Consider the following 8,984-nt stretch of genomic DNA (forward strand, 5'->3'; position numbering starts at 1 on the left):
TAACTACCATTTATTAGTCAACTTATACAATTATAGTCCACAGATATGTGAAATAGAGAATATTATATTGAACACTTGATTTGTTGCAAATTTAAACTAGAAACAACACACAATATGTCGTTTTCATTACAGTTGGAGAAAAATACTGCCGCAGACTGGTATGTTTATTTTTGTTTTTTTTTTCTTCTTTTTTTTTTTTGTTTTCTTTTTTTTTGAAATATGCACTCTTATCTGGTCACATGGTCACATTAACAGATATTAAATCTGAAAACAGTAGACGTTATTTCGAGGGAAACCTGATACCATCTTAACGGTTATTTAGTGCTATATTAAAACATAATGTGAACTTAAGTATGAAAATTATCCCCATGAGCACAGTAACTATAACACCGTGACATGGTCTTTATTTGCAAGCCAAGCAATGTTTCTGTTTGAGAAAGAAATATTTTCTGTAAAGTGTGATATATATTGCAATACATATTGCCGTTTTTGATAGTTTAGCGAATTATACAACGGCGTAAGCCCATGGTTTTGTTTTAATATAATTCGGTTGATGTCTGTGACCATCACCTTTATTACCTATTACCGAATGGAAAACGTATGCCCTTATCTAATAGGAATGTTGACGTTAACCTTCTATCATAGATAGCCATAATTTAAAATCTAAAATTAAAGACAAAGTTTTATGATCTGATGTATAATATGAATGCAGGGCTTACTTGATATATTTTTTTCACAGTCATGCAAATTTTAATTATTGATGATTTATTTTGATATTAAACTTCTCGATAAAATTCTGTAAACATCTATCTTGTTTAGACATGATTTGTTCATGAACAATATCCTAGAGCCAGTCACATATAGCTGGCGGCCGACAGGGGCCGGTGACCAATTAAAAAGAAATGTGTTTCATTTGTCTAACACTTTTCCTGTTATGTGTTGGTGTCAAATTATCATAGTTCCCTGACAATAATGTGACGGTTACAGAATATGGAATAATGAGCGCTGACATCTATATTTAAAGAATGTGATTGTGACATTTCCTAGAAATAAGAATAGCAGCTTTAATTACATTTTTACAGCTATTTTCATAAATAGTCTTGCTGCACATATCATTTCCTCCTATGAATAAACACAACCACACACAGCTCTTCTATTACTAGTATTTTGTTTGGTTGTATTCTTTGCCTCTAAATGATTGTCTTACACATTTCATTATCTATCTCAAAAGCGGTCTTTATGTGCCGTGCGCTATCGGCCATAAGATGTCTCCCGATACATGGAGACAATCGCCAAACATGCGTAGTAAATGTTCAGTTTTATGACAGATATGAGTATATAGTCATGCATACAAACATCATGGTCGAATTGCACAAGGGATACCCGTAGGCCTTTGACGGAGATAAATGTGTTTTGTGTAAACCTGAACCATTATTCATATAAGCCTACAATTGTGTTTCTATTTTTATACGCCCGAAGGGATGTATCATGTTATGACGCCAGTGTCCGTCGGTCTGCCTGTCCCTCCGTTAGCAATTTCGTGTCCGCTCTGTAACTCTTGAAATTCTTTAAGGATTTTAAAGAAACAATGGTATAGATATTTACCACATCGAGACGACGTGCAGAGCGCATGTTTCGGATGGCTCGATTCAAGGTCAAGGTCACAGTTGCGGGTCAAAGGTCAGCTCTGTATCTCTTGAACCCTTGAAGGATTTCGAAGAAACTTAAAACAAATGTTGACCACATCAAGACGACGAGCGGAGCGCATGTTTTGGATGGTTCGCTTCAAGGCCAAGGTCACGCTTAGGGGTTAAAGTTCTTAAACCTGTGTTTCGTGTCCGCTCTGTAACTCTTGAACTGCTTAAAGGATTTTAAAGAAACTTGGCAAACATATTAAATTTATCGAGATGACGTGCAGCGCACATATACTGTATGCATGTTTCGGATGACTCGCTTCAAGGTCAAGGTCATACCTTCGGGCGTATATTATTCCGCATCGTGGTGCTCATGTTTAACTGTTGGGACATGGGACATTTTAAAGAAGACTGACAAGTAGAGAGCAATTTATGTCCTTTTACAGTATTCTATTCCCCATTTAAACATCAGAGACATTATGTATGAGACATTATGTAAACCTGTCCCATTTAGTTTTACAGACCTCTAGTAATTAAACAATTTCAGTTCATGATAATCTGTGAATTAAAACCCCGAGCGCACAAAGACAACTTTTTGACTTTCTGAGCATGATCCTTATATTTACACCCGTGCTACATGTCGTCAGTGAACCGAGACCACATGGATCAAAATATCATGTAAATCAGTAATTAAACATTTTCAGTTCATGATAATCTGTGAATTAAAACCTCGAGCGCACAAAGAAAACCTTTTGACTTTCTGGGCACGATCTTTATATTTACACCCGTGCTACATGTCGTCAGTGAACAGAGACCACCTGGATCAAAATATCATGTAAAACAGATAAAAATAAGGACAAAATTTAAATCCAAGTATTTATGATTGTCATTTTTTAAGAAGTGTCAGGCACTATAAACGAACATTTTTATGATAGATTTTAAATCTAAAAGGAAGTGGAATAAACGTGCTACACATAACAAAAACAGTTTTATTATATATCAGCACAGTTTTGTCGGATAATGTAGGTTGCAATGTAAATCGTGCTGTAAAGGAAAGCTGTCTAATTTTATCCTACTTACTATTTCCAGCATATCTATGGATGAGTAACCCCTCCTCACCCCGCCCCACCTCATTCGAAATGTTTGACCTTGCGATCTTTTCAAAATGTTGACACGTTATTAAATACTCTTACAATGTGTGTGAATCATTTTCAAAAGTAGCACTTCAAAATATTTTAGCAAAAATATCACTAAAGGTAAGTGTTTTGCGTCCAAAATTTTGAAAGCACGAATCAATACACCACACTTGCACTAGGCAGTGCATAGAGAATGGAAAGTGCTTAATAAGCCCGTTTACAGAAAATTTGAGGTTATTTCCAAACATAATGAATATGTCTTGAAAGGAAAACAAAGTATGGATCCAGTTCAGTGTAGAAAGATACATTTTTATGACACTAAAATTGTGTTTGCCAAAAAGTGATATTTGTATTTCACTTAGGGATATTATGTTTCCTCTTTCACTGTAATATTTGTATAGCCGACTAAGTTTCGATCGGGCATCTTGTGTTATGCAATGCTTGACTGTAATAACATGCACTCTCAACAAAAGAAACAGTCATGTCTGCTTCAACAGACCCGGGTGTTTGTAGCAAATAGATCAAAATATATATTTAAAAATAGCATATGTTCTGATCTAGAAGTACATTTCTTTTTCAAGTTTTGCAGGATCAATGATCAAATGACCGAAGAGGTATAAACCCTGTTCTAGATAAACGATAGTAACTTCATGAACTTCTGTTAAATGGCCGGCCATTTAGGTCAAGCCCCAACCCTTCTGACGATTAAGAACGCTCGCCCCTTTAACACCTATCATATGTGCATGCCAATGTAGTGAAAACATACACAGTGGACTTGGATCGTTCGAGTTCTTAGTGCGATAGTTTGTCAACTTTCACAAAAGATGCAGTATTTTGGCGAAGAAGTTTGTCTCAAGACCTGGTGTTTTATGCTGAAAATATAAAGCACAGCAGAGAAATTCTTTTAAAACAGTGTTGTGGTGAGGAAGATGAGCATTTTTGTGCACGAAGTGTCGAGGTTACTGTTCAGTTTTTAGTGACGGAATGAACCAGTTTTAAATATTCAACAATCACTACCGCGACCTGCTCGTTACGTGATCACTAGAATAACATCATAATGATGAAAGAAAGCTATGAGCAAATAACAGCAAGATTGCTTTTTAAAACAACAGCAATAATAAAAATGATAATAGTAATCATCATCATCATCATTATCAAACATCTCCATAACAATCGACTTGACTACCAGTCAGTTTCATTAACATCGTCTTTTTCTGTACATAAAGTTTTCAAATTTATTCCAGTAAGCTCGATATCAAAACAACCATAACGTAAGCAACAAAACCAACAAAAAGAACAGCATAATTTATCATCACCACATCCAAAATATTCAACTAAGAGTAACAAGCGCCTTCGTTTTCGGAATTTACGTCTTAAGGTCAATCATTTTGGAATGTTAGAGTTTTATCTGTAATACAGTGTATATTTTAAAGTCAATAACAAAACAAATAGAATTTTGTTGATAAAACTTTTAGAAACTTGGCAATAGTTTGTGAGTTTCAAATGTCAGTTGTATTTCTCTTTTATGAAAACGTAACATTGTCTATAAGAAACAGATAAAACACCACATACAGTCAACCCCGCGCTATAGGCCGTCAACAAAAAAATCGATAGCCATATTTGATGGTGGAGGAAGACGCTAGGTGCCCCGTCGTGCATTATTTCATCACGGGCGGGCATCTGTACAAAATTAGTGTAGTAACAATGGAATAGGCCAGCTTACCTACCGGCTTCGTTGTTCCGATGAGGTCTATAAACTCCTTATAGACCGCTTATGAGGTCTACATGAATTTCCAGACCTGTCCTATTTCTATTGTCTACACAGAAATCTCTAGTGCCTGCAGTGGGAATCGAACCCGAGTCGCTATGATGCTAGTCCAGTGCTCTAACCACTGAGCCAAATTGTCGACACACTTAGTACTCGTCAGAGATTAAATTTAAAGTTATGCGTAAGCGACCGAAACAATGCAGTAGAATCATGAGAAGTCCGTGCATTATATTTTAGGTGAACGCGTGATTGACTCCGTAAATATAGTATCAATTGTTTCAAAAAGTACGTTTTAAGTGAAAAAAAAAAATTGACCAGTTTTACATATCTTGAAAATTGATCTAAACATGACTTTACTGTAAAGTTTTAACATTCAATTCTTGATATTTGTCAGAATAATACGGGCATACTCTTCCGTTAGAGTGGAGAAAGCGTCATGAAACAGGACATTTTATTTTACATAGAAAAATATTGAGAATGATATAATTGCAAAAACTAGAAACTACACAAATTTCCTCCAAAACAGTTAATAGTCTGCTATTAAAATTGTGACGATTTTCTGTACAATTAACATGGAACATAAGTAACGAAGTTATATTTTTGAAAACAACCCAGTTAAATTATCGTGATACATTCCAAGCGTGTCTGAAATAAGACTGACAGTTTAAACATATTTAGTAAAGGCAGTTTTTAGGTAGTGGTAATTGATTGGAAACTGGTTAAGACACATTTCTTGTTTTCTCGAAAATGTTCTAAATTTGCTGAATGTCGGTAATTCATATCGAACTAACAGTTGGCATTTTTATGTCTTTAAATATTATTAGATATTTTGCACTGTACAAGGTTTCATTGATTCTATACTTGTATTGACATCCACAAGTATATGACAACTTCTACACGTGAATCAGGTGTGGAGAACCAAAACGACATTAAACTATATAATGTTTATTCAAATCGTTGCTACGTCAATCAAAATGGAGGGATCTAACTACAAACCTCTTAATTAGTTGTACTCATTACTTTCATTGTCAAGAAAACCGAAGCTTTTAATATCTTCTCGATGCTGCCCGCGCAGTTTTTAGCATATTTCGCTGTGTCTTCTTGGCGTGTGCCAAATCAGAGTATATTAAGATACGCATTTCTTGTGATAATGTAATGATAAATCTATATCAATACTTTTTTATAAGGCAATGTATATTCAAGTGGTAAACTTATTTTTTTAAATAATTATGAAAAAACCCCCATAAAATGCCATTCGCATCAAATACTGACTGATTGACTAGACACACATTGATGATCTCAGACAGAGACTTTTCCCCAAATGGCACGGATTTTTCATGCAATACAAAATGTCATGTCCTAATTGCTGACAGATATATTTACAGGTTCGTAGCAAGTTTGGCATTAGGTTATATCAATAGTATCAAATAAATTGTGACACATATCTTTTATCATACATACACGTTACAAACGTTCTTCAAATCCGAAACCAATCTGGTCTACGTAAAACAAAGAAGCATGTAGGTAAGTCAGTTATCATTCTCGGAATAGGTCTACATTGTGTTTATAGACCTGTGATGAGATTTGAAAACCTCGCTCGCTACGCTCGCTCGGTTCACAAATCCCTCACAGGTCTATAAACACAATGTAGACCTATTCCTCGAACAGTAACTATTACTTAAACCTTGAGACAAATGTATAGTGTCATACTTATAAACGCGGTGGTATAGTGATAGTGCGATGTGCTACTCTGTGTTTTTAATACCGCAGATATTAAAGAATAATTACTTCATATTAATCTCTAATATAAGTCAATACTTAAGAAATAATAAATCTGTTCCTACATTTTATCAGTTAATAAAATATGGGCAGGAGTTTGGATGCGTAATATTTAAATCACGAGTGCGTAGCACGAGTGATTTAATTATCCGGATCCAAACGACTGCCCATGTTTTATTAATTGATAAAATTATTGGAACATATTTTTTATTTCGATTCTAACAACGCAAATGCTTTTCATTTTACAGTACTACATTTTCAGTGTAATACGTCATTCGGAACATATGCTGTTACAATTTACCTCTACGGTTAGAAAGAGTTGCATAGCCAATGGAACGTATAGATATTTGTTTCTTTTTATCAGAATTTTGAGAAGTATTTATGAATTAGTAATCTAATAGCTCGCAAACTAATTATGAAGAGAATCATCAAATTAGGCGAGTTGACCATGTGTTACAAGTAACGAGCTTAACTTTATATGACGTCACATCATTATGACGTCATACTTTATGTCATACATTTATGACGTCACCGCTGAATCTTAATTAAGCTAAATGAATTCGCTCGTAGAGATCAAAACGTGTTTTACGGTCCTACACATAAGTCAGTATGACTTTTTATCATGTTTGTGTTTTTGAAATGCTGTTTTCAACCGTTTGGCCCTGGAATAATTCGTATGTAATGGAACTGAAGTAGAATCTCTTATGCCACAATCATAGGGGGTGAAATGTAACAGCCAACCATATTTTATCGTAGATTCATGTATAGGCGATTTCGCTATATGTGTATATAGCAATTGCTGCAGATCGTGTTAGAATTAAGAATAATATTCAGGAATATATCTGGTAACATTTTTTCCTTAACCTGTAGAGATTTGTATGAAGGTTCAAAAACAAATTGTTGTAAATTCTTTTCCCTATATTGTTGTGATAAACACCTACATATTCATTGTTCATTTAAACGAAAATGTAAATACATCAGGTACGACATTACTGGATTATGTGTAGTGTCAAAGGAGTAGTATTATTTTTGGTGTTGTAGCTTACCAATATTAATAAATAGCATAACTGCTGGTAAACACAAGTAGTCATTTTCCCAACGCTCAACCTTTTTAAAAAAGACAACGTTGAAATATCAAATAAAACCTTTCTTTTGAAGGATAAGTTTAAAAACTCATTTTAATGTGACTTGAAAGACACAAAAACTCAACCGCTAAAACGGTTTAAACATGGACGCATGAGGCATATTTAAAAATGACCCTCCCGATAATGCACAACATCCAATTGATTCTAATTTGCGACCTGTTTAGATCATGAGTAGTTTCACATCCGTGCAGTCTGATCAAGATCTGCACTGTTCGATATTCGCTCAGTATCTTGTTGGTAAGCATCCCTTATAACAGTTAATAGTAGTCTCCCAGTTGAAAGATTGACAAGTTCATTATAGAAATTTAGCAGGCTAAATGCTAAAGCCATACATCAGCTATGCAAAAATGACGATCACATCAAAATTAGATATGGAAATATACTACAGGCACTTATTCAAATTACAAGTTTTCCTTCCGACCAATAGATGAAAATACGATATTATGCTGTGCATGTTATAGACGAGTATTAGCATATATACTTATCTAGCGGAGAGTTGTCCAGTGTAATGATCCATTTTTTTTGTATGATTTGTAATCGTGCTTTTCAAGAATCAGTTTTACTCACAAGATTTTTTGTCTATCTAGAAAAGACAAGACACATCTTCATTCGCTCTATATCAGTTCTGCGATATGTCTCATTCACTAAGCAGTATGCAACATTGCAGCATATGTACGTATACTAGTACCATATTTTTACACCCAACGACAGTCTTCATCTTGGTTGATTAGAATCCGTAAGACGGAGGGCGTCAACCTAGGGCTATTTACCGGCAACCCGATGCTTCGCCTAGGCTAACCATAGATAGGAGTGCCATTTTTTTTAGTAAAACTGCATAAACATACAAGTACACCACTTGCGTACAAACACACAGTAACGCGTGCAGTCGGTTTTCTTTCCATGTCATTAAACATATGTACGACGAAATCGTGACTGTTTAATATATAATTGGGTAGGGTATATGGGTGCATTTATTCTTCTTTGTTAAATGGCTGGTCCCACTATGTGACTCAATCCACGGAGGTCATACGTAGCCTCTTTACCTTTGTCCGATCGAGACAGGATAATAAGTGGCTTTCCAAACAACGTATTCGAATGTCATCCTTGGGTGTGGGAGGTCCCACGTTATCGTTCCGTTCATGGCTGAATCTTACCTTAATTTAAAAAAACCATTAAAATATAAACATCACTGATATTTATATAGATCACTCGGTGATAGTATCCATATGTAAGGCACAAACATCTGACTAAAAAAGAGTACAAGTTTTAGTTGCAGTGTATATAACAAATGAAAAAAATAAGAAGAGTTCATGCTCGTATAAAGGCCATTTTTTTGTATGTAACAAATGTTAAGTTTGTAGGTAATAAATCAATATCATCTAGTGACAATGACGCATTAGAATTAAACACGTACTTTAAATCGTTAAAATCAGCTGATAGTGCAAAATGCAGTTTCTGTCTCAGTGTTGCTCCATAGTAAACTGTCCTCGTGTAGTTAATATCCGATTCAAGGAGAAAAATT

The sequence above is a fragment of the Mercenaria mercenaria genome, chromosome 16 (assembly GCF_021730395.1).
Source record: "Mercenaria mercenaria strain notata chromosome 16, MADL_Memer_1, whole genome shotgun sequence".
Taxonomy (NCBI): Eukaryota; Metazoa; Mollusca; class Bivalvia; order Venerida; family Veneridae; genus Mercenaria; species Mercenaria mercenaria.